The sequence below is a fragment of the Lygodium microphyllum genome, chromosome 14 (assembly GCF_053477565.2).
Source record: "Lygodium microphyllum isolate KBCC chromosome 14, Lygodium_microphyllum_v1.1.10, whole genome shotgun sequence".
NCBI lineage: Eukaryota > Viridiplantae > Streptophyta > Polypodiopsida > Schizaeales > Lygodiaceae > Lygodium > Lygodium microphyllum.
This window is the reverse complement of record NC_141148.1, coordinates 58,320,390-58,346,950: the sequence shown is the minus strand read 5'-3', so window position 1 is coordinate 58,346,950 and position 26,561 is coordinate 58,320,390.

Sequence of the window (26,561 nt, the reverse complement as noted above, 5' to 3'; positions counted from 1 at the left end):
TTAGCTATGCCACACATGGATGGAAAGATGGAAAGCATATTCCAAACATGTAAGATACCCATCATTAAACTAGTAGGGAAATCAAACACAATTCAAGGACTTCAAGTTTTGAATTTTTAGCAATTGAATAAGTGGAATTGTATTATCAAGTTATTTAAAGACATCATAGAAAAAGAAATCCTTAAGATCATGCACTAACAATAACCTTCACATTTAAAGAATCATATATTTTTAATCTATTATTTTCACTTTAATTGTGAAAAATTAAATGTTTAAATTTATACTATAAAGAAAAACAAACATTACATTGACACAAAACTTGCTATATTGGTTATGGAAAATCATATCATTTAAGAAAATACCAATAATTGATCATTGGCCAAACATAGAAAATGTCAAGGAGAGAACCAAGACATGAGAGAAAGAAGAGTAGAGGAGAGAGAAAGGAGTGACCCAAAAGAGAGAAAGACTAGAAAGTTAGGAAAGAAGAGAGAGAAGCCATAGAAGCTATGAATAAGAAGGTGAGGCAAGAGATAGTAAATGTATTATTGTTCAAAGATGTGAAAATTTTCATGTCTCACCCCTTTTATACCTATGTCAGTGAGGCAAGAGATAGTAAATGTATTATTGTTCAAAGATGTGAAAATTTTCATGTCTCACCCCTTTTATACCTATGTTAGTGTGACAAGGTATTATTAATTATTCCACACTAAACATATCTTCTTTCAAGCTTCTTATAATCCATCCCATCCCAAAGGTTTTCACCCAAAAAATAAAATTACAAGAGTTGGAAAGGGTGGATGAAATAGAGTACTACTCTATTTTTAGCTATACAAAGTGTGGAAATGAATGAAAGATTGAAGACTTATGGACTGAAATGAAGACATGAAGGTAATCCAAAGCTGTATACATGATCTTGATATCTTCAAAAGAGTGAATAAACTCAAAATTGAGAGGACAACTTGCTGTAAGAAACATACCTTGCTGAACCAAATCGCCCATAACTTCTGGTAGAAGTATCCCAATAAAGCATACCACATGTCAAAAAATAGCTTTTGAAGAGTAATTTGACTGTATATAGGTGCATATTTTTGGGAATTTGGTAGAATAAAAACTATTCTAAAATAGACTACGGTCAACACCCAATCTACTCCATAACTTGCTCCACTGTAGTTATTCTTCAACCACCACCAATGCATTCCGTAGATTTAAAAAACTCATCTAATATAGATTGGGCCTCTAAGAAGATTCTTTAGGTGGTAAACCTCTCTACCTAATCAAATATTCAATGATAGAATGAGAGCAAAGCTTCTTCTCATGCTGACCTATGTTTCATATGTGGAGAGTAGTATACAGCTGATCATGCAACAAAGTGTGTATACAAGAATGCAAAAGCCAAGGTCCATAGTATGTTAGTATTTGAAGACTCATAGGATGATAATGATGAGGCAAATGCATTTGTGACTAACACTAAAAATGGGAATGTTGAGGAGGAAGTTGGGCAAGATCAGACTTATGATCTTGTCGATACCTTTCCTTTTGATTCAAGTGGTAGTATTCCTTTTGATCTAGGAGGAACTCTTGATGAGCCACACGCTGCCACTAATTGTTCGATCTCCATAGATGCTTTGACACATTGTAAGAGTCCTAATACATTTTATATGAAGGATAATATTCATGGAAAGGATGTGTTTATCTTGAGAGGCAGTGGCAATACAAACAATTTTGTGAATAAGTTAGTTTTAGATAGATTGAATTGTCTTCCCATTGACTTACAACAGCCCATAAGAGTTCAAGTAGCAAATGGTAAAGACGAAATCAGCACTCAAGCATGCCCATAGGTTTCTTTACAATTGGCTAAAAATTATGAAGAAAAAGTAAACTTGATTACTTTGAAAATGGGGCTCATAGATATTGTACTTGGATGTGATTGACTGATACCTTAGGAAAGATTACTATGGATTTCACACATTTGTATATGAAGTTTATCTTTGATGGATAGCCTATCCATTTTTACAAGGAATCTCTAGTAAATCTAATTTTTAGCTTATTACCATTCAACAATTCAAGAAGAAGTACAAGAGGCAGTCACATATTTTTGTCTTGCACCTAAATAAAGAGGTTGAAGATCAATCCAAAAATTCAGTAGACCATCTAGCTTTACAAGCTCTTCTTGAGGTGTACAAGGATTTGTTCAAAGTACCTAATTCATTACCTCCTAAGAGAGCTGTAGATAACCCTATAAATTTGGAGAGAAACCAAACTCAAAGCCAATCAATAAGTCACCCTACAAATTATCTAAGTGTGAGCATGAAGAAGTAGCCAAGCAAATCAAGGAGCTTCTAGAGATGGGATCCATTGAACCTAGCTCTTTACCTTATGCATCTTTGGTTTTATTAGTGAAGAAGAAAGATGGATCCTTTAGATATGTATTGACTACAAGGACATAAACAAGGTCAGAGTGAAGAACATGTCTCCAATACCTAGGGTTGATGATTTGATTGATGAGCTCAAGGGGGACTAGATTATTTACCAAGATTTATTTGAGTTCAGGGTATCATTAGATCTGTATGTGAGAGGGTGATGAGCTCAAGGTGGACTAGATTATTGACCAAGATTTATTTGAGTTCAGGGTATCACTAGATCTATATGTGAGAGGGTGATGCAATTAAGACAACCTTTAGGACTCATCGTGGGCTATATCATTTTCTAGTGATGCCATTTGGGCTTACTAATGCTCTAGCTACCTTGAAGAGTTTGATGAACAAGATTTTGTAGCCTTTTCTCTTCTAGTTTGTCCTAGTTTTCTTTAATGACATATTGATTTGCACAAAGACTCTATAGGATCATTTCATGTAGACTAAGGTGGAGTACTTGGGCCATATTGTCAATGAAAGAGAGATATAGGTTAGTAGCTCATCACAAATTTTGAGGTAAAAATTTAGGGATTCCTAGTTGAAGTTGGATCAGAGGAGTTAGAGAAGAGTAAAACTACTGCTACTTTTCAAGAAAGACCTTCTTCCTCTTCTTCCCTCAATCTTGCTTCAGGCTGCCATGGTCTCTCTTTTGATTATATCTCTCATTCCTTGCACCAAGAGATTTGCAACACCTTGAGGGAAAGCTTACTTGTGCTTTGCTCTATCATTCAAGCACCCTCTTGAGGTGGATCAATTTAACCATGTGGGAGACATCTTCAAAGGGATTCATATTGGATTTCTTGACTTTGACTTGCAAGGTTAGCTCTAGCATATTTGGTAGCTACAAGATACTCATGCTGTGGTCTTTCTTGGGTGGATTTCTCATGTTTTAGGCCAAGTGAGTCACTTTATGTTGTACTCATGTCTGCATGTGATTCCAGATTTCTTAGTGTGGCTGGTAGGTCAGCCTGGGCATCGAACTCTAAAAAATGGGCTCCCTGAGCAGCCACTATGTTGAAGGACATGACTATGTTCTCCATTACCCCAACATGCATAGTATTGTCATTCTTTCTCATCATGATTCTATTGTTCTTCCCACAACCCCTATGCCCAGCCACCACAGGCACCTTAATGACGGGCCATCATTAAAACCCCCTGAAGTTATCCATTTGAGGGTGATGGTATTGGCATGATTGATGTGGTATGTTACTACTACTGTTGCTCGATGCTGATGGCAATGCATCCTAAGGAACAATAAGGGAATTTGAAATAGCTTCAATATTGTGAAACACATGAGGAGTAAGAACTATACCCATGGTTTTTCACAGGAAAGTAGGCAGCAATGCAAAGGATATAGCAAGAAGAAAGGAAGGTGTGAAGCAAGCAATGCGACAAGAAAGAGAAAGGAGTCTGTGTTAGAAGGGGAACAACCAGAAACCTTTTCTGAATGTTTTGTTGTAGTAAACTTGCATCATTATCTTCTTGCCTCTTGGAAGGTGTTGCACCTCCTTTGTCCTCTCGAGGAGTCAGATGACCATTTGTAGTTTCATGTGGCCTCCTTTCTGGACTATCATTGTTGTAAGGCTTGGCAGGACTCTCCATCAAGCTGGTCCCATCACCTGGTATTGCTTCTAATGAAGCAGATTCCACAGCCATTGACACACTGCCATCACAAACTAAGAAGCTAACTTTCCTCTGGCATTTGAGCTAGCTTATCTCCTACACTCTCATCATGACACTCTGTTGCTGAAGAGGTTTTATTTTTTGAGGACTTATCAGCATTTAGATAGTTGGTTGTCTCAGAAGGCTTGGTCCTTCAGCTGTCAAAAGGCACTGCTCTACTCTCTTTCTTGATTTTGTCGGTTTTTGTGAAGTAGGTGAATTAATGATAGGCAAACCATAAGGAGGAATTTCCATCTTTCCATCACTATTTTGAGTAGCTTTGATGTGCTTCAACACTAGGGATAATTCAGATCCAAATTTTTCCACTTTATCATTGAATTTTCTTCCAAGTTTAGGAGACTTTGCATGAGTAGCTGGCATCCTAGCTTTCTTGGCTTCAGTCTTTGGCTTCAAGGACTCTTGATAGAAGTTTGGCATTGGTGTGGCTTTGAAGTTTAGGCTCTTAGTTGTTTAATCTCTTCTTTTGCTTCTTGTGAGAAGAAGAAGCCTTCATTAAAAAGTCTTGAACTCATAGGCCTTGGAAACAACAGTAAATTAGAGCAAAAACTCAAAATTACTGAGAAAGTCTGTGATGGAGTTATTCTCATAAGAGAGAACTTGTAAATGATCCAATTAATGTCCTCATTCCTACTACCTTAGGAAAAGAAGTGGTGAGAATTATGTTCCACATTGGGAGATGTTTTGTCAGCCCAAATACTTGATGAAGAAAATGTAAAGAGTTGAAGATGGGAGCATACCAAATGACGGGAGTTGCTATTAATGCCATTTGCATTTTTGAACTAGAGGTAAAATTCAACAAGTTTGGGCAATTAAGAGTAGGGGGAATGAACCTTCAAAATCAAAAGGCAGGTGTCAAGTCTGCATCTGCAAGTTCTTAAGTTCCAGATGACTCATGAACCTCAACTCTAGGCCACCATTTCTAGTAAAGGCTACCATGGTAGATGACTTGTTATGCCCAATGTAAGAGAGGCATAAGATGATGAAGTTAAATGGTGCAGGTAACAGTTCCTTGGTCCAAGCAAGGGATGATTCTTGCAACGATTGGTCCTAGCTGAAGCCCAATAATACTCAAAATAGCAACGAAATTTGAAATGCATATTCAAGGATTTGTGACCATTTGAATGGACTTGTGGTAGGCATAACTTTGTTGTTCGTAGAGTAATACCTAAGGATAGAATGCAACAATCTGTAAAAAATTGAGAGGCTCTAGGAACAGGGGGATTCTGCTTGCACTCTCCCATGGCATACTAGAAAGGAACTCCAATCATGAAGAGAGCAATAGGCAATCCAAACAAGATGACAACCTCTTCCATTTGCAATCTGCAGACAATGAGCAAAGCAGAATAGGGCTTCCAAGCTATTGATCTCATTCTGTGTACAAGAAGCTGATCCTTCAACAAATGGGGATGATTGTCGTGAGACTCTTGCTTTCGCAAGGCACAAGCCAGGTTATAACTGCAAGAGGTCTCCATGTCTGAAGAAGTATTGTGAATGCTATCAGGTAGGTGTTGGATGTTCAGACAGTTGTCACTATGAAGGGTGCAAGAATTTGCATGGAAGGAAAGAAGCCTAAGAAGGATCTGAAGACAGAGATTCTCAAGTTGAGAAAGTAGATGAGTAGTTAGCAATGGATGAGGCGGACATGATAGATCTTATTGGCAATGAATTTAGCCATGGTGGCAATGGTTTGGCTCATATTGGCAGTGACTTCCAACTCACAATGATTTCCAAGACAACTTTCAGCTCATAGTAGCTACATCTTGTTGTAGCCTTCTATAGGTGTTTACAAATGTATTTGTTTTTGGGGAAGTATTTGTAGGTCCCCAGGGTGCTCACAGGTCTCTCAAAGGTCCTCATTCAGTTTGATAACTTGGTTAGACCGTACAGGGTATCTACTGTTCAAAACAAGCCTCACACACAATTGCAAACAAGGTGCTCGATTGTATAGTTCAACCACGCATTTCTTATTACAATTTTTTTTGTATAAGACATGTTATTACATACCTATACTCCTTGCGTATAGGAGACCAATATCTTTGGCTAGAAAGCTCCTCGATCGGAGCTCCTAATGGAGAGTTATGACCACTTTTGTGTGTAGTGGTCCTAGGAGACAGCAGGTTACATTCCCCTTCTGTACAGCCACAAAAAGTTATTCACTGCCAATTCTAAATATTTTCTATCATAAAACTTTTTATATAGCCTCATAGAGGGTCCTCTCCCCTTGTTTTTGAATCAAAAAGTTCCGCAATCAGATCTCCCTAGCCAAAGCTATCTTAGATTTTGTGACTAGGGGTTTATGTGGACTACACCTTCAATGGCACGGGACAAGGATAAAAGAAAGATTAGTGACCAAGAATGTAGATCTTTGCTCTACACTTCACGTTGGCTTTATGCAAGGAATGCAAAAAGGCATAAGGACTTGATGGATAAAATTCACCAGTCAAAAGACAATAATATCTTCAAAATCAAATCAGTCTTAGCTCATAATTCCTATTCCCTTTCTCACTCTTGACATCCCCAAATGAATGCATTGAATACTACTCTACGGCAACAAGAAGCTCTTTGAGCTGCGAGCCACAACCAACTAATTGAGCAACACAATCAGTTCATGTCTAAGATGGACCAAGTGATCTCAATCCTCTCCGTCACCAACATGCAAGCCTAGATAATCAATGACAAACTTGCAACCCTTACGACTCAAGTTGCTCAAATGGCTACAATTAAAAGGATTGATTGGCATGATTATGAGCAGTAGCATGGGCATTCTCATGGAAATTATGAGTACCCTAACCACAAGCATGGTTTGTGTGGGAGCTTTCGCTCAACTGCCTAGACCCACGGACCGCTTATTGTTTCAAGCATTCCAAGCCGAGCACTAATGGCTACCTCTCACATAGCCGATGCGCCATCCATATCTACGAGTGTAGTGAGCTTACCTCCATGCCATTTGAGTTACCTCCTCTACCACGCACTCTGGTAGCTCCATGATCCAAGTGCAAGCTTCAAACAAGCTCCATCCTCAAGCTCCACGCTCCAAGCTCCATCACCGCGAGCAAGAGAAGAGAAGAGAAGAGAAGAGAAGAGAAGAGAAGAGAAGAAGAGAGGAGAAGATGAAGAGCTTCTCCTCCTCGGTCCCTCACCCTCACACACTCACTTCCTCACACTCTCACACACTCTCTCTCAAGCACAAGCTCAAGAAAGCAAGCAAGCAAGAAGAAGAAGAAGAAGAAGAAGAAGAGGAGAGCCACTTTTTGCCACACACAAGAATGAGCTTCTCATTCACTTTTCAACTTTATATACAAAACCCTAAATCCCTTTTGGGCGGTCATCCCCTTTTCCCTTTTTTACATGGCCGACCGTAGCCTAGGCCCTTTTTCCCATTGTCCTTCTATCTTTCTAGCTTTCTTTCCACCACCCATCTACATTTACAATTTGCACAGGTGAGAGCCGGGTGAGAGCCCGACGCTCCTTGAATTAAACCATGATGTGCTTGCGCTCTTTTACAAAAGTTTTGACTTGCGCTTTTCCTTGTGCGCCTTTGTCTTCCATTTCTCTTGCCTTGGCCTTTGTCTTTGTCTTTTATTTTAGCTTTCCGGGTTTTCCACCGCCTGGCACTCTTTTACGAGATTTCAGGGTGCACCTTTGTATTTTAAAATGCACCTTTTTCCTTTTGCATTTGCCTTGGACTTTTTAAGGTTGCCCCTACGCTTTCTCCTCTTCTTTCTTCAGTCGGGCTACCTTTTTTCCAACTTTGCCCTGTGTCTTTTCTTTATTTCCTTTTGCTTTCTTCGTGTTGGGGTTAACATTACCCCCCTCCTAGACGAGTGCTAGTCCCATGGCACTCACCGTCGTAGGTAGCAGGTGGTTAGCATGCACTGAAGACGTGGGTGGCAAGGACGTCGATTGTGGTTTGCGTTGGAGGAGTTCTGATGTTTGTGCGGATGAAGGCCGTTGGCAGCACTTTGTTGTTCTAATTGGCTGGTGATATGGTTCGTTGTAGGTGGCGATGGGGCTACTCTTTGTTGGGAATGGTCACTCATAGCTGGCACGTGTGTTGGTGGTCTTGGGATGATCATGGTGGATTCTGCATGTGATGATTCTATGGTGGTATTGCATGATGAAGTAAAGGACAAGAGTTCAGAGTTGAGTGTTGATGTAGAGCTGGCGGCGTGTTCGTTGGAGTCTTTAATGCCTGCAATTGGAAAACCTCCCAGGTTCTCTCCCTAAGGGGTGGTGCTAGGTTCTTAGCATGCACAAGACATATTTTGATTAGTTTGGGAGACAGGTCGAACTTGAAGCAAGCCTGGAGCATTGTCGTGCACTTGAGGACCCAAACTGTGTATAGACTTTGGTGCAGATACTATGTGAGTGCTCGTGCATAATTAGATATTACGTAGGTAGAAGACTGTGGCCTGGTTTCTCATAACGTCATGTGGATGAAGCAAAGTGGTTTATGACAGAAAGAAGTACGCGTGAAGGTGGGTGCAACATCATGTGCATTGTGATTGCACGACGTAGCAGGATAGACCCAGGGATAGTGTACTATCCTTAGGTGGTAGACATGGGGCCCGTGCGATGAGGACGGTGTACTGTGCATGGCCATTCATGTGGTGCGTGCCCCAATTGATTGCCATGGTGTTAAGGAAGAGTGTAAGAGGAAATTGTGTGAATGGTTCAGGGTGACAGGTCTGACCACAGGCGAGACAAGCTCCCTAGGACTGTCCTGCCCTTGATGTGCCCTGAACTATTGTAGGTGATGCTAGGGGGCTAGGGGATTGGGGATGGAGCAGCCGACCAAGGTCACTGGCCGCACCTAATTTGAGGACCCCTAGGTGCGGTGCTGTGATCGTGGGTGCTTTTTTATTTTTTCTTCTTTTGTTTTCTTCTCATTTCTTCTTCTTCTTCTTCCTTTTTTTTTTGCGCCACAGTACAACCATTGCAATATGTCGAGGCTATGAGCCTTTCAATGGGTCGGGACATGTCAAGTCTCGGAGGCTCAGGAAATGGATATGACCGTGAAGATTTTTCCCTAGCCTCATTGTTAGGGGAGGCATTGTTGCGATATTAGTGCGATTGTAGTGACACTCGTCGTGAGCTCACTGTAGAGCTTGGCCCAGGAAGAGAGTGTAGCCCATGACTATGCATTGGTTCGTGTGATGTGGGCACTTGCAAGGGTGATTGTTCGCGTTCAGCAGCGTGGCTTTGTTGCTGTTCGTGCACGGTTGCTGGTTTTGCGGTGACCCAGGCATTGAACACGTTTGTACGAAGACCTGTGTTACCCTGCATCCACTTGTCACTTCGTGAGAGTACATGCTTGATTTCATTAAGTAATTCAACAGATGCAGTTATGTTAAGACACGACTTTTCAAAATTCTATGATGTTAATTGCAATGCCCATGCGATTGCTTGTCAAAGACGTGGCATACATTAGCGATAGGCAGAACAAGTTGTACAAGTGGGGAGTTGCCCTTTTACCCATCAAAAGACAAAAAGTTATGTCTTGATAACTTGTCAAGCTACTTGTACATCATAGGGGCTTAGTCGATTTGTACTAGGTGGGGTCAATCTGATTGGTTAGGTGATTGGGGCGGTGCTGGTGCGGGACTCCCGTGAGGTCGGGTAAGGCACATGTCGGCTAGGACATGAATGGTGTAGTCCCGGGCCGCCACCATTTCCAAAATGCCTTTAAATAATTCATTGAACTCTTCCCTGTCTCGGGCTGCCTTTTCTGCCCTTAAGCATCTGGTGCTTGAGTGTACATTGGGGGTTGTGCAACTGGTGTTGCCACGTCTTGCACGCTTCTTTGAGCTTCGACTTTCTTGGCCCGAGGATTCTTTGGCCTTCGTCCGGGGGGGCGGTGTCACTTAGGTCCTTGTCTCTTTGTATATCTTTTGAGAGTGGGCACGTAGCACACTGGTAGAGGGGCGTGTGCTGCATGTTCCCGTCCTCCGCGAAGAGCGTCTCTGCAAGCCAGCTGCCCGTGGTTCTCCATGTTTTCCTTGTGGGGGGCCTGTAAGATGCAACCCAAGGGTTAGGCCTTGATAAGGAATAACATCGTTCGCATGGGAGGGATTTCAGTGTGGGTTATCAAATGCATATGACTAGAAGAGGAGGGGTGGAATGTGCTGTGCTCATTGTAGCGGAATGGCCCCCGTGATGATGTTGACTTAGCCTCCTGCCATTAGCAGATCTTGGCTCACACCGAGTTACATCAGCTAGTGGTCCTGGATTTGGGCAAGGCTCATCCTCAAAAGGATGGACTGGAAAGGGAAAGGTGTACAGAAAGGGACTACATCCTGCTTGGATCATCAGAGACGTTGGTCAGGGCTTTCCACGGTGGCAGTGCAGGGTGCATATCCTTCACTTGGAGGTGGAAATGGTCATGTGAGAGGGGAACCGGACGAGCCTAGCCTGTTGGCCCCAACTCTTTCGTTTGCACTTGACTATTATTGCATGTGTGTGTTGACAGTGTCTATACAGGGTGACAAAAGTTATTGTTTATTTATATACATATCCATGGATCCAAGTCGCTTTATGAGGATAAAAACCAGCTATAGAACTTCGGATTGTACTGGAGCGTGGCGCACGCATCTAGTGACTCGTGGCAGCTTACTCAACATTGATAAATATTTTGCGACATCGAGTAGCATGGAATCTTGTCCGAGTCTACTGCCAATATGTAGCTCCTCCTCAGTGAGGACCTTATCAAACAGAGAGTCCTCTTAGCTAGGTTCAGCTAGGTCTGTACCCTGAATGGCAGTCAGCACTCGAAGGGAGGTTGGTGCCACATAGGTGGGGTCTCTTTGAGACCGCCACTTGGCCAATTGCTCCTCAGAGACTGTCATGATCTGAGCTCCTAATTCGGCCATTGCAATGCGGTTTTCACACCAACACTGTTCAAATTAACGTCGGCCCCTTGACAGTCGCCTTAGTTGCTCTATCTCTAAGAGATTTGGGCTCGCCCAAGATGAGTAGCATGCGTTCATGCAAGAGCCTGCTATAGTGCTCGTCAAGATGTTCTTGCTCTTCCCAAGATAAGGGAAATGGCAAGTATTCTCCGAGCTGCTCTTTAGGGAATGCGCGCATGTTTGCCAGGACATAGACACGTGCGAACACCTTGAGCTTGACATCCAACTCAGTTAAGAATTCGATGACACTTCTATGTTCAACGAGGGCTTGCTCGATTGCCATCTCATGCAAGGTTCTAGGAGTTAGCCTGGTCTTTAGTGTAGTTGGGGGACTCAGGCCTAGATGAGTAGGATTGGTCCACGCTAAGATGTCTGACGCTCTTGGGGTTTCCTTGTTTCTCCTGAGGCTTTGTTATTGCATCATGGTTTTCCTTGTATGTGACTGGTATAGGTTTGTCACCCTATTGTGACATCGTTATATCCACTCTTGACTGGTCAATGAATTTCTATTGTCGGTGGATTGAGCATTGTAAGCAACCATTGATGGTAACGATTGTTTTGATTTTTCAGAGCAGACGGATGTGTCTGAGGTTTCACCGCTATTAGAAGAGGTATCAATGGGTTCATTGGTGGGTGGACTTGATGCTTTGTTCATCAATTCGCCCACTCTCTTTGTCTCAATGTTCTTGGGGTCCACAACCACCTGCACAACTGTTGTTGCTTTCACTGTTTTCTCCTCTTTTTCTTAGCCAGTGAAGGTGCATCTCTCAACATCTCAGGACCCTGGACTAGGTCATCCGTTGTTGTGCTTGGTTGGGCCTTAGCATTTCCTTTCTCTAGGGTGTCCACATGGGTCGTGGTTGCCGCTTGCTGACTAGCCTCGCCAGGTTGTGAGGGTACAATTATCTCCCTTTTTGAAGAGTCTAGCTCTTCTGCCAATTCCCATGTGTTTAACTCCTCCAGCCTAGGCTTTAGGCACTTTGGAAGTGCTGGAGTTGTTAATGAAGTTGGTTGCGACACCTCCTCCACAGGTAAACTACTAAGGACGCATTCCACAAGGGGCATTGTCACGGCCAAGGGCTGTGACTGCTGTGATCCCTAATTTGAAGTACTAACAGCTAGTTTAGTGGACTTGCTACTATTGGTGGATTGCGGTGTCCAGTCCTTAGGGAAATTGGAAGTGGTCGTGTCTTTTGTTGCCCTTAGAGCATTCACTTGCGTAGATCGAGTATTAGTTGAGCTAGCCACGGTGGATTGCACAGGCATGTCCTTAGGTTGAGAGCTAAGGGTGGTGGTGTGTTGTGCCTCTTGGACATCTGGAAGCTTTGATGGAGATAGAGATTGGAAGTGAGCAGCCGCCATTGACGACCGCTATTGTGCTTCTCGTATCTGTTTGGAAAAAGAGGATGTAGGAGGTCTATGACTCATAGCCGGACCTGGCACTGGCTGAATGATTTGCTCGAGGCATTGGACAATTGTGCCATTTGCTTTGTTGAGTGATCAGTCTTGCCATGAGCAATGTTGTGCCTAAGATGCCTATCATCCTCTTGGAGAATCAAAGGCCCTTTGGGCACCAATGGCTTTTGTGCACGCTCAATGGCTACATATGGCATCTGCTTAGTAAGCATGCTAGGCTGAGGCTCTTTCTTTCGAACACTCGTGTCCGGTTTCTCGCCTCGAGGCCTAGAGTTTCTCTTAGATTTCCTCCTGTGCTTCATTGCTTTTAATGCAATCTTACCTTCAGCTAAGAGAGATGGTTTAGCAGGGGATTTTGGTACCCAAATCCATCGGTTACCTACGTAATAACCTTGAGCACGTAGCAACTCTTTGGATATCCATTGCGGCATTGTGCTGACCCTCCATCGATGCCTTCGTCTATAAGGCTTGGGCTTCTTTCGTGGTCTCCTACGATATCTGTAAGTCCCAATTCTATCCTTGGCCTTGTCTCCTGACCTTTTTGTTTCAAGTATGGCCTCACTCACTGGTTCTCTCTGTTCAACCTGCGCTTGTATCAACTCCTCCCACAACTCCTTGCTTTCATTACTAGGCTTAGTTGTTATGTCAGCACCTTCCTTACCTTTCCCTCGAGGTTCGATGAGGTCACCCTTGCTAAAGGTTGTGACTATCCTCACACCTGGTAGTGTTAGGTATATCCTCTGAGCTACATAGTCAGCCTCACATTTGGTCGCCCTTTTGAAGGGTCTTCCCAGGAGGGTTTCCTTACCATATTTAGCACTATTTAGAGAAACATGAAATAGGATGAGCAAGCTTTCAGTTTCAATTGTTGCAAGGACATTGCACTTCCCTATGAGTGCTTGTGGAGGTCCCCCATAAGGGCTAAGAGTTGCATTAGTCGGTGTCAGCTCTGGTTGGCCTAGTTGGGTCCATGCCTCATAGGTCAATACATTAAAATCTGCTCCTTCATCAATCAGAGCATCAATAGTATGCTCTCTTTTCGCGGTGAGTTTGACCCAAAGATAGGCAGGTGGTACTATGTCTTCATCTTTCGGGTCTTGGCTTGTAAATTTAAGCCTTTTGACAAATGCCCTTGAGTCCCCAACTGCACGACAAGATGTGGATTCTCCACTGATGTCTTGACTCGTCTGTGCAGTGCTATTCAAGGAGCATCTATTGTCAGGACTGTCATATCTAGTCATTCTCGCTATTGTAGCTTGATGTTGTTGCTTTCCGCTTTGACTAGATGCAGTCTGAATGCGACACATATGTGTTTTTGTAGTGTGGCCTTTTTGCCCTTGCTGGGTAGATTGGCCCATCGAGGTTCTAGGGTCTCTATTTCTCTCGATTTGGGCATGGGCTTTTGGTTGCTCTTTCATCAGTGAGAATCCATGTTCATGTAGAGCCCTTACTACGCTAGGGTCGAATTTGGAGGACTCGTCACGGCACGTGTTTTCTCTCCAACCTACTTGGGGGAGGTACGGATGGGGCAGAGCCCCCTCTGCGGGGGTCTGGGGGGCAGTCCCCTCCCGTAGGGCCATTACGGTAAACACCATGCGCAGTTTGGAGGACCATTTAGCCAAATCTTCAACTACTTGCTCTAAGTTTGAGCCCAGTGATGGATCTATGATGTGCCTTTCGCTCTATGTAGCCTGTGGGGTCAAGTTTGGGGTTCAGAGTTTTTCTAATTTGTTGCCTCATTCGTTTTTGGGTCCAATTAGGCTTTTCCACTCAGTGGTTTGCATCTAAGTCCCTGGTCTCGCAACTGCCTACTTCTAGCTGCTAAGCGGCTGCACCCTACAAATTTTCCTATTGCGTGTGCCAGAATCAAGTTCTGAGTGTCCTAAGGGCTTTCGACAATTTGCATTGCTGAGACCTAACTAGGTCAGGTCAATTTTCTAAGAATTTGATGAAAATCTACACTCGGTCCAGCTGGTCCGAATTGCAGGGACTACCCGATTCGGCCCCCGTCCGAGGGCCGAGTAGAAGGGGCCGTATGTAACTGTCTGAATGCCAAATTCGGCCAGTCCGAACCTAGATGTCCGAGGGCCGAGTGGACCGGAACCGAGTCAGGAGGGCTGAGTGGGCCGAGACAATTGGTTATATGTTTTGTAACAAACTCTCTATATCCATGAGCATCCAATTTTTCATTCTTCTCTTCCTTTATACAACCCTTGATTGGTACATCATCCAAAGGGGCATAGCCAATTATGGTATGTAGTCTCTAAATACTTTATTTATTACATTCATTATATGTGCTATTGAGTTTGTCACACCTTGTGGAAGAGTATTATTGAAGAAATCACCATAGCTTTGCCAAAAATTAAAGAAAATTAAAAAATAACTAATTGTCAAAGAAAAGAGTTGAAAGATCAAAATGCACAAGAGACCAATCGGGTACAATCATCCCCCCATGCATGGTCGAGTACATCCCTCATGTATCTACTTTTTTCATTCTATATTTTAGTGCTCAAAATATAAAAGACATCCCAAAAATAGGCCCTACTTTTTCTCTTCCTTGTACAACTCATCTCTCCCAAATCTTTTGTCAAAAGTGACTTCTTTTGCATAAAAGTAAGGTCCAAAATATCAATCTTAATCTATACAAGATATGCATCCATAAATCAATAATTGAGGCTCTTATAAATTATCCCATAAATAATCCCTAGTGCTTATGTACATACAATCATCATGTTAAAGAGGGTGTATCCATAAAGTAATTTCTCACTACTCGAGCGGCCAATAGATATTCATAGTGCACCATAAGTACTCTTTGACCAAAATAATATATTCGTTTAATAATTTTCTACACCAAACACAAATCACATTAGTCCTTGCCATTTAACTACCAAGAATGAGCAATCACTAGTGTCATACATAGACGTAGACATGACAAGTCATGCACTGAGTAAAAAATATTGAAAAATCCACAAAAATAAATTTAATCATCATATTAATTTCCCAAAATTATTATTGTAATTTTGATAGCATATCGAGGGGTTAAGAAGAAACTATCCTCAATTGAATAAGTCACAAATAAATGCATAAGTGGCTAGCCACATACTAGTGTTGCCTCAATGTGGCAAATCTGCATTCAATATCCTCATCTAGCAAAGATGGATCCTCAACTACATGTGTTATAAGAGGGGCACTTCAAAAGGGTCTTAGAGTAAAGTGATATGAAAGAATTTATGTATTTGCCAATATGGTAGTACAACTAATCAAAAAATATTATCATTAAACTTGTGTGCAATGAGAAGTGGGTCGTAATAACGTGGAGCCAATTTAATTTTGGGATGTTAGTCAATGGATTTAAATCAATGCTTTTCTATATGCAACCAAACCAAATCATTTTCGACGTCCTCTAAAATTTTCTTATGGTTAGATGCCAAAGCATTGATAGAGTAGGAATATCAAAAGGGATAGTGGTGATAGGAGTGGGCAATTTCTTTTCATACACAATCTTGAAAGGTGCTCAGTTAGTAGTAGAGTGAGGTGTATTATCATTATAAAATTGTAAGATGTGATCCCAATTGTTAGGTTGGTCAATGGTGTAAAAGATTGGTTTGCTATTGAAGACACATGATTTAAATAAAGTATTTTTATTTTGTCAAAATCAAGAATATGATGAGTGGAAACATGATTATGAGGATGATGACAAAGAGCATCAGATACTTGGTTGATAGTGAATCATAGGATGAAAGTTTTGGATGAAGGAAGCCCATTTGATATGCCTATCAAATATTATTGACTGAAAAAAAGATGCTTTGTTGCTTGTTGATTAGTTTTTATTAAACCTTTTGAGCCCATAAGGTAATGTTTCCATATTTCTAGAACATGCACAATGGTGGCTAGAAGCCATTTACCATAGGTGCTATAATTTTTCTTAGATGATTTCAATTTGTGGCTCTTGTAGGAAATGGGATGGTCATTCTGCATGAGTACAACACCTATTCCTAATCCACTAGCATTAGTAACAACCCAAAATAAGGGTTTATTAAAATCAAGTAGGTGCATGATAGAATCTTGACTCAAAAAATATTTTAAATAATTAAAATACTTTTGTTGACTAGCCTCCTAATAGAAAACAATGTTTTTATGAAGTAAAAGTGTGAGTGGCAAAGCAATCATAGAAAATTTATGTATGAATTTCTTGCAAAAACTAGGTTATCCAAGAAAAGAACAAACTTCATGCACATTTCAAGGGATAGGACATTGATTTATAGTACATACTTTCTTTGGATCAACATTGAGGCCTTGGGCAAAAACAATATGACCTAGATATTCAATTTACACTTTTTGTAGGGTTAGTATACAAATGATTAGCTTTTAGTAAATCAAAAACTAGTTTTAGATGATCTTTACATTCTCTTTTCAATTTACTAAAAATCAAAATATCATTAGAAAAACAATAATAAAGTGACAAAATTTTTTAAAAAATCATAAGCCTAGAAAAAGTAGCAGGTGCATTTGTTAAACTTGAAAGGCATTACAAAAAATTCATACTGTCCAAACTATGTGTAAAAAGCAATTTTAACATTGTCAACACTATCCATTCTAATTTTATACTATATAGATCTTACGTCAATTTTATAAATATTGAAATGCCCTTTAATTTATCTAATAAATCATAATCATGTGGTATAGGATATCAATTTTTAACTATGACTTTGTTAAGTCCCCTATAGTCAATGCACATGTTGTATGTTTTATTTTTCTTTTCTACAAGAAGTACATATGTGATCCAATGGGTGATGGGCTTGGATGGATAAGGTCCTTGTCTAGAATTTTAGTGACTTGCCTTTGAATTTCTTTTTGGTGTATTGGGCTATGCCTATAAGGTACCTTGTGTGGACAAGAAACTCTAGGGAATAATTCTACCTCATTGTCTAACTCTCCGAGAAGATGGCAATTGAGGTGAATAGTCATTGTCAAAACAATCCTTATAGGTAGCTAGAAAATGCTTTTGTGATGGTGTAATAAGTGTAGTCTCAAGATTTTTAACCTCAATAACATAAATCATACAAGCTTTTCTTTGTTTCCTAAGGGCAGCTTGGCCTGATTAGTGTGTGTGATCAAGAGAGGTAACTTTGAATCAATGTTTCCATGCAAAGTGACACACTCTTTATAAAATTTCAAGGTTATGAAATGAATGTGGTAGCCAATGTAGGGGTTATGTGTTAGATATGATCAATGCCCCACCCTCATTAGGTCCTACCAATGATCCATGGTGCTCAAAGTTGTAAGGCCCCCATTATGAGGAGAAGCCAAGTGTGAGCCCGGACATTGGTGGAGTCCTGACTTGTATATCAGATGAGGTCTATGTGACCGGATGGCAAAAAGGTGACCATTGTGGGTCTAATCTCTGGGTTAGATAGAGTGGTTAAGCTGGTAGCAACTCGAGGCACATTGCATTGAGTTGCGTAGTAAGGGAGTTAAAAGGGGCCCCTATTGTGGGGTCCGGGGGCCGCGGAAGTGGCCCCTGGCTGGGGGGTCCCAGGGGGGCCAGCGGCCCCCCTGGCGGGGGTCCGGGGCAGCGCCCCCGGCCCGATGGTAAAGGGAATATTCCCTGGCCGACTAAGTGGAGGCTCATATGGTAGGTCGGTCAGCAGGCCGACCTAACGACCTTCGCGGGCTATAAAAGCTAAACCCCTTCGCAGCCATCTTACACTCATCTTTCACCCAGTCAGAGTTGTTGTTCCAGCTAGCCTTAAGCTCTTCACCTATCTTCTGTCTAGATCGCCATCTAAGCTTCATTTAGTGGAAGCGCACGGGTGGACAGAGCCATCTTTGTATCAGTTGTTTGGAGTTAAAGAATTTTACTGATTCTCCTCTTATCTGTTGTGTACTCTCTATCTCTTTCTCAGATTCTGTTCGCTGCGCCGTGTAATATTTTACATTATGTTGATGGAAAAAAGATATACCTAGAATGATTTTTTTTATTTTCTTTTAGCTTAGCATATCTTCTTTTCATTGTCCTTCTTTAGTTTGATGCTCTCCACTTTGCTTGAATCTTTTTTGACCTTGATCTTTTGACCTTTTTCTTCATGGTCTTCTTCTCCTTTTAGTACTTTGATCTTCTTTCCATTATTCTTCTTCTCCACTTTGCTTTCTTTGATATTTTGGTCTCCCTCAAGCAAAGAGCTCACACACTTAGGAATTTCCATGTTGAGAAGAGTGACTAAAAAATCTTCAAGGTCTTCAGATAAAATCATTGATTGCACTTGGATGTAGACAAATTCATTTCTTCTAGCAAGTAGAGCAAATTTAACATCTTCTATGTATGTAGTATAGTGAGCAAGAACTGTTGTGTCATTCTTCATAATACGTACCCACATAAAAAACTTCATTCCCATGAGTGAGGATCAGCCTCAAATATTTGATTTTTCACTAGAAAATATTTGAAAGCAATTGTGTCAAAGGACACAAGTGATGGCAGTGTCAAATAACACTATGTAGTATCAAAAGATGCTAGGTTAAATCTTAATGTTGGATTTTTATGCTTGATCTTTAATTTGAATCTTCTTCTTGTTGATGGCTTTGCTAGGAATAGAGTGGTGCACCCAATCAAATTTGCAATTACTTGGGTGAGCCAAGAGAAGTGAGAAAATGACCTAATAAGTGAGCTTGAAGGTCAATGGCTATGGCTACCCACTTTAGGGTTTACATATAGGTGACTGTCTTTTTTTATAGCAGCTCATAGAGATGATTATTCTGAGAGACACTTGACGGGGAGAGATCTTTTGAACTAAGCTTCCAAAGCCCTATGCTAACATGGTCAATCACACTACATACGTTCTGTAGGATTTGTACGATAGGTTAGGGTGCAATTTAGACTACGGGCTGAAGATCATGTAATGTTGGAGTAGATAGTTGAGAATGTCAGGTTTGAGGTGTTGGACAGAGGTCTGATGAGTAGGAGAAGGTTTCTATAGTTCAAAGCATGAGATATCTCATCTTCTTTGGCTAGATCCAAGGCCTCCAAGCAGGCACAATGTTATTGCCTATGGCAGCTAAGAAAGGTAATGTGAAGATGGGGTAAGGAGATGAAGTCATCTACTAGAGCTGAGCTTAATTGAGCTTGAGGAGAGCTCGAAGAGCACTGTTTTTTGTATATTCTTTCATAGATCTTAGGCCAAGGCTTGGGCTAGGTTTTTAGTGTTCCTACCAAGTGGGATTGCTCACTTGCTAGGTTCTCGGTTAATGGTACTCATAAGATGACTTTGGGTGTCAAGCTTGTCACCTTGATTGCCAATTGGGGATTCCCTATCTTCGGTAGGGTAGCCAGCCTAGTAGGAGTGTTTAGTTTGATTCTCCATTATGGTAAAGTCTGCTAGTGAGTAAGGTGTTGGGCTTTGAAAGTGGCCTATGGACTAATATTTGTTTTAAGTCCAATCATGTGAAAAAAAAAAAGATAAGTGCTAGAGATACTTAACAGCTTGGTAGATTCATGGGTTCAAATAGGCCTGGAACCATGGGATTTGTTTTCTTCAGAGAAGAGAAAATGATAAATTTTGGGTGTCACCTTGTGAGGTTCCAATAGGTTCTTGAGTTTGAATCACCAATACCTTAGCCTCCTAGGGGAATCACAGTGCAAAATGGTTGACATACCATCCCCCCTCAAGAAAAGGAAAAAAAAAGAAAATATACATGCGATTCGACTGATGAACAAATGTCTAAAAGTAAAAATAGGGTTAATGTTTTATCATTATCATTAGTAGGTCATCTTAAGTGATAGGGAGTTAGCTTGGGCCTCTTGCTTATGTTGGTGAGTCTTATGCCAGGTTGGGTTGTTCCCTAGTTGGCTCTTTGGCTACATTGGGTTATCATCTAGGTCACCTTGTGAGTGTTGGATGGTAGGGCGAGTTATATTGAGGGTCATTTCCTTGGGGTGGGATATATAGTTAGAAGATTGGACTATAACTTAGTGTGTTAAGGTTTAGAGAGAGATTTCCTAGTCTATTGCCAGTCACTCATGGCTACATGGCCATGGGGGTTGGTCATGTGATGTCTATCATGGAGCTTGAGTGAGGGAGAGACACTATAGAGTCCATTTCAATTCCTAATAGAGCTTTGGAAAGATGAGGTCTTTAATGTAGTGGCCAAGTGAATTCCTTGCCTAAACCTCTCTTTGGTTTGCCAACTCCACAACCAATAAACCCATCCTTATATAAAAAAAGTTAAAAAATAGCAAATATAATTAGTGAATTATAGTGAAATTCTTATGGAAATCAGTATGGTACCCAAATAAACATAGCTTGTGAAATAGACCTTTTGATTTTCATCTAAAACTAACAACTCATTGTTCTATATTTGGATGCTTGAGGGGTCAATTCGTAAGGAGTCAACAAGTCCTTGTTTGATCTATCCAAGTGAGATATGTTCAATTAAATTTCCTATGTTGCTTCAAACTCTTCCTCTGAAGGAAAGGCTATCGTAGTGGAGCACATCCTTGTAGATCATGGTCAAAGTCTCCACTACTATAGAGTAGTATTCTATACCCCCGACATTTGAATACATAAGCAAATACTTATTTGATTCTAGAGTAATAAAGTTAGAATCTGTTTCAAGATTCTATGCAATGATAGATATCATTCATATGAATGTACCAAAGTCCCTCATTATGAAACTCTCCAATAGATGTGTGCTCAACAAAAGTGGTCTCTTTCTCTTTCACGTACACTTGTGAGGCCTTGATCCATTCCTCCACATAGAAAATAATGGAAAACACTTGGTCCACCTATGGTAGCACATGTTCTTATCCTACTTAAGAAAGAAAATCTAAAAGCATCCTAGGCTTTTCTAGAGAAGCGTTAGGAGTGCCTGCACTCCTCATAGGCTCTTGAGCCTCCTCCACATGTTGCAACTTGGTAGCATCCATTTGCAAACATATAATTTCATAAGAAACTCCAATGGGCATTAGGTCCAAAGGTGAACCCGTAGAATGTGGAGGGACCAGCAGAATGCAAAGGGGAGGGGAGGGGGTGCAAAAATGTGGAGGCTCCCCCTCACATTGTGTGGGTCACCCCCGAGACCTACACGATGTAATGGGAGAGGGGTACAAAATACTTGAGACCATCCTCCCATTATCCAAGCCACTGCCAGGATGTGCACAATGCAAAAGGGGGATGCAAAATTCTTGAGGCCTACCCTTGTGTAGTGGAGGATCTACACAACCTAAGGGGGGGTACAAAATACTTGAGGTTCCCCTTATGTTGTTTGGGCCACCCACAAGACCCACAAAACATGATTGGGAGGGGTTCCAAAAATCTCCATAGCCTTGCTTGTATTGTGCATGCCACCCCCCCAAGACCCACAAAATATGAAGAGGGGGCTACAAAAATCACAAGACCACACACGTTGTATTGGTTACCCCTAGGACATACACAATGCCAAGAGGGGATTGTAAAATCTCAAAGTCCCCCCCCCCCCCACGTTGTGCACGTTGTCTCCCCAGGACCTGCATAATGTGAAGATGGTGCCAAAATCCCAATTTGCACTCCTCCTATTTGTGTGGGTCCCCTACACAATATGAGGGGGATTGCAAAATACTCTAGTCCCCCCCCCCCCCCCCCCCCCCCTCCTTGCATTGTACAAACCCCTAAGACATGCATAATACGAGGGGGGACTAGAAAAATCTCCTAACTCCCCCTCGCATTGTGCAAGTCACCCCATGGGACCTGCATGATGTGAAGAGGGGGCCTACAAAAATCTTGAGACCCCCTTGCATTGTATGGTCACCCTTGAGACCCACACAAGGGAAAGAGGTTGGATGTAAAAATTGCAAGCCCCCCTCTAGCATTGTGCGGTTTACCCCCTTTGTTGTGCTATAACAATGCAAAGAGAGTGGAGAGATATCACGAAAATGGGGGGGAGAGAGAGAGAGATAGTGAAAATGGAAGCATATTTGTTGCTATCTCAACCATTTATAGCCTTGGATATTCGACACATGGTGGGTACATATGTAATCATATCTATGCATCCCTATTAAATTTCACATGTGTCAGACCACATTTTTGATGACATGTCATTGAATGATGTCAACACATGTAATCACCTTATATAGCTCAAAAGTGAAATTAAAATTTTTGTCTCACACATTGCATGCCTGTGTTATAACTCCATAGCTTTCTTGTCGCAAATGATGATTCTCAAAGCTTTTACTACAGAGTCAGTCTTTCCCACATGCAAGGTTCCCACAATGCAATAACACACATAGAATCTCAAAGAGCACCCTCTCCTTGTGTTGTTCAAGTCTAGGCTTTGCACAATGTGAAGGGGTGAGGATTGCAAATGTTGATGACCCCCCCTTGCATTGTTCAATGTCCCCCTTCTATCACTTTGTGGAATTTCCTTTCGAGGGGATAACTTGGACAATGCGAGGTGAGGGGATACAAAATCTTGAGGACCCCCCTCTCATATTGTTTGGGTCCTCGAGGGATATCATACAATGTAAGGGGGAGGGGGTTCGAAATCTTGAGGACCCGGGTCATGTTCTTCGCATCTATGGGTGTACTACATAATGCAAGAGTGAGGGGTATATGAAATCTTGAGAAATCCCCCTCTCATTGTTTGGGTTTGATGATGTGTAGCATGATGCCAAGGGAGGGTTTGAAATCTTAATGAATCCCCCTCGCATTGTTTAGGTTCCACTCAGTTACAATGGATTGCATAATGTGAGAGAGGATGGTTTGAAATCTTGAGGACCCACTGGTGTTGTTTGGATCTAGGGGGTGTATAACACAACACAAGGAGAGGCGGGTTTGAAACCTCGGTGACCCCCCCAAGCATTGTTCAGGTCTAAGGAGTGTATAACACAACACTAGGGGAGGGGGGTTGGAAATCTCAATGACCCTCCCCTTGCATTGCCCCCCCCCTTTCCAGGAGTGTACCACATAACACGAGGGAGGGTCCGAAATCTCAAGGACCCCTCTCACATTGTTTGGGTCATGGGGGTGTACAACACAACATCAAGGGAGGGGGATCAGAAATCTCAATGACCCCCCCCCCCCCCCCCCCCCCCCGCCCCCCCCCCCCCCACATAGTTCGGCCCCCCCTACTCTATGGGGGTGTACTACACAATGTAAGGCGGGGTTTTAAATCTTGAGGCCCCTCCTTGTACTATTTGGGTTCAGGGGATGTATAGCATAATGCAAGGGGAGAGGGGTCCGAAATCCCGATGACTCCCCTCGCATTGTTGGGGTCCGCCTCTCATAGCATATGTTTGGCCTCTTTTATCCAATCTTTCCAGTTTTTTGCCCTTTCCATCTTATATTCTCATAGTGTATTTTTACTTTCTTGTACATATTGCTAGGACAAAGTGGACTGCTAGAATGGTATCATCACAAGACTCTCACATTGCATGCTAGGGATCCACCTCTAGGGAGAGCATGTAGTGGCGAGCAGCCAATGGCTTTGGAAAGAGTACGCCAACCCTCTAAGATAGATCTCGGCAAAAAATTATCACCAACATGGGTCCATCCTCAAGGAACTCAAGAGAATCATGGACAACCATGAGCCTACCATCTTCAAGCTCCCTTTCACAACAAGGATTGCCAAAGATATTTGCTAAAGAAGCAATCTAGACTAAAGATGGCATTTGTTGACGATAGATTTCCTGTATGAAGTTGCGGAAGTCTTTAAGGTGGAGTTCTTCCACGATTCCTACATTCTTATAGCTCATGCACATAGAATTATGGTAATGCCGAGGGACTTTATGTCCCTTTGCCTATTGACATCTAGATACAATAAATTATTGAGCTTGAATAACATTTTTGATAGAGTAATTAAGGGAATTTTGAAAATCCCTCCCCTCAAAAGGAGTAGGAAGCTAAAGGTGACAATGTTCACAAGAGAACCCTCACACTCCCACTAGACGAGACTAAACAATTAGGGGTGGGGTGAATAGCCAAAAAGTAAGGGAGACACATGAGATAGAGGCTGGGGAGACCAATGCTAGCAATGTGATCAATGAGATTCATAAGAGACACATTAGTTTTCATGAGCAAAACTATGAGAGGCTCGATATGCTTGATTCCCCTTTTGATGTCCTAATGCCTCTACAAAGGAAGCAGCAACAAACAAGACTTAAGTGCCATCTAATTTAGAGACAATGACATTTTGTTGCTTGTAAACCTCAATAAGGAGGTCAAGAATAGTATAATGAATGCTATCATAAGGTATATTTCTTAAATCATAATAGTTGAAAATTTTTGCATGATTCGCTTGGTATCAGATGGCTTGAAACGTATTGTTTGTTAAATTTTGTAGCTTAATTCTTGTAAATCTACCATTCAACTAACACTACAAGGTGTTTAGTGTCCTAAACTCCCTGCTATTTATAGTCTTGATTCAAGGGAGGACATCACTTGTGGATGTATGCCCATGGTACCAAGATTGCAACTTAGATCTCATGCAGTACCTTATAACAACATACCACAAAATGTAAGTAACTATTTTGTATATTTTTCTAAAGTATCTCAAATCCATTTTTTTGTAATTTTTCATCCTCCTTTCCTTGTAGATCTCATTGAGCTTAATAGTATTTGATATCGTGACAAAGAGATGCTTTTAGCCAACTCAACTTATGGATATCATGGTAATGCGAAGAAGTAAGTTTCTTAAGCCCATGAGAGAGAGGGGAAGAAAGGAGAGAGGTACCAACAATCTCTTTCTTTATTAAGATAGATCTGGTGAGAAACTTATCAAAGGCTTCGAGTCTCGAGACCATCACCCAAGACAACTATATATTGGAGAATATATAGTGAGTTGTTGTAGAGTGTCAAAGCAGCTGGGTGACGGCCATAGTTGTGGATAGAGAGTTTATTGTTATAACGCCAAAACTGCTCCTAGAGCATTTGCTGGAGATCCAAACCAGCGATATAAGTTTAATTTTTACTCAATTGGCTTAGAATTATAGTATTAATGACTTTATAGGTAGTCTCATTTTGTTGAATTTTATGTAGGGTGATCATTTGGCGAATTACACCAATGACAATGTCGTGCCGATAATTGTCCTCCCTGTGAAACTGATAGGTTACCGGATCATGAGTACTTGATGGGTCAGTAGCAAGAGTGAGAAGGTTGTATAAATGGTTTGTAGAGAAAGAAGGATGTAGTATTTCTTCATGGGATTAGAAGAGAGGAAGTAGTTGTTGTAATCCATATGAGTAACATGCCTAAATCAAGTAATAAGAGGATCGACAAGAAGGAATTATTGGTGTTCTTCAAGTTGGTGATCATAGACACGAAAGGGAGGTTGTGGAGTCATGTCATATGAATGCACTGATTACATGCAGTTGTTCTCCTTGTTCATCATCAGCGGACGCGTCTTCTTCACCTGCCCGGCTCACGTTAAGAATCGGTCTCCTTGCCTACATGGCAAGGAGGCCCACCATCTTTTCTTTCTCTGAAGGGCCTGGGTGTTTCACCCTCTCCCGGTACTCTCACCACCGTTTTATCTCCTCGAGGCAGAATGATGCTAGTCCCACCCCGCCCCATTCCTACTCCGTCCGAGTATTCCCTTAGCAACATTGAATGCACCTCCCTCCTCTCTCTCTCTCATCTGCCACATTTCCAAATAGTTTCTTTCGAGTCTTCCAAATAGTATATTTGGATGCAATTTGTAGTAGAAGGGTTTTAAAAAATATAGCACATCTAGTCTCTCTCTCCTCCAATCTCTCCAATACACCTTCCCGACCTTTCTCGCTCATTCTTCTATCTTTCCCACAAAATCTTGTTCCCGCAAAGATGCATGTACTTTTAAACATGGAAATAGATGCATTGTAATACGGGAATTTTGGTCTAAGGTCTCAAAGTAAATGATTATCCGTACCTTCTAAAGTTTTATACACTACCTATAGGACATAACGAGATATGATTATGGGTGACTGAATCAATACACTGACATATTTTACAAGAAGTTTTAAGTATCAAGAACTAAACTTTGTGGTTAAGTTAGGAGTAGAACTTGTTAAGTCTATTTTGCAACTGACATGATGTGTGACTTTGGGGGGAAGTAACTTATGGAACTTAGGCAAAGGGGGTAAATAAGGGAAAACCCAAGCGCGGCATTTTTCGCAAACATTTTTGAGAGAGA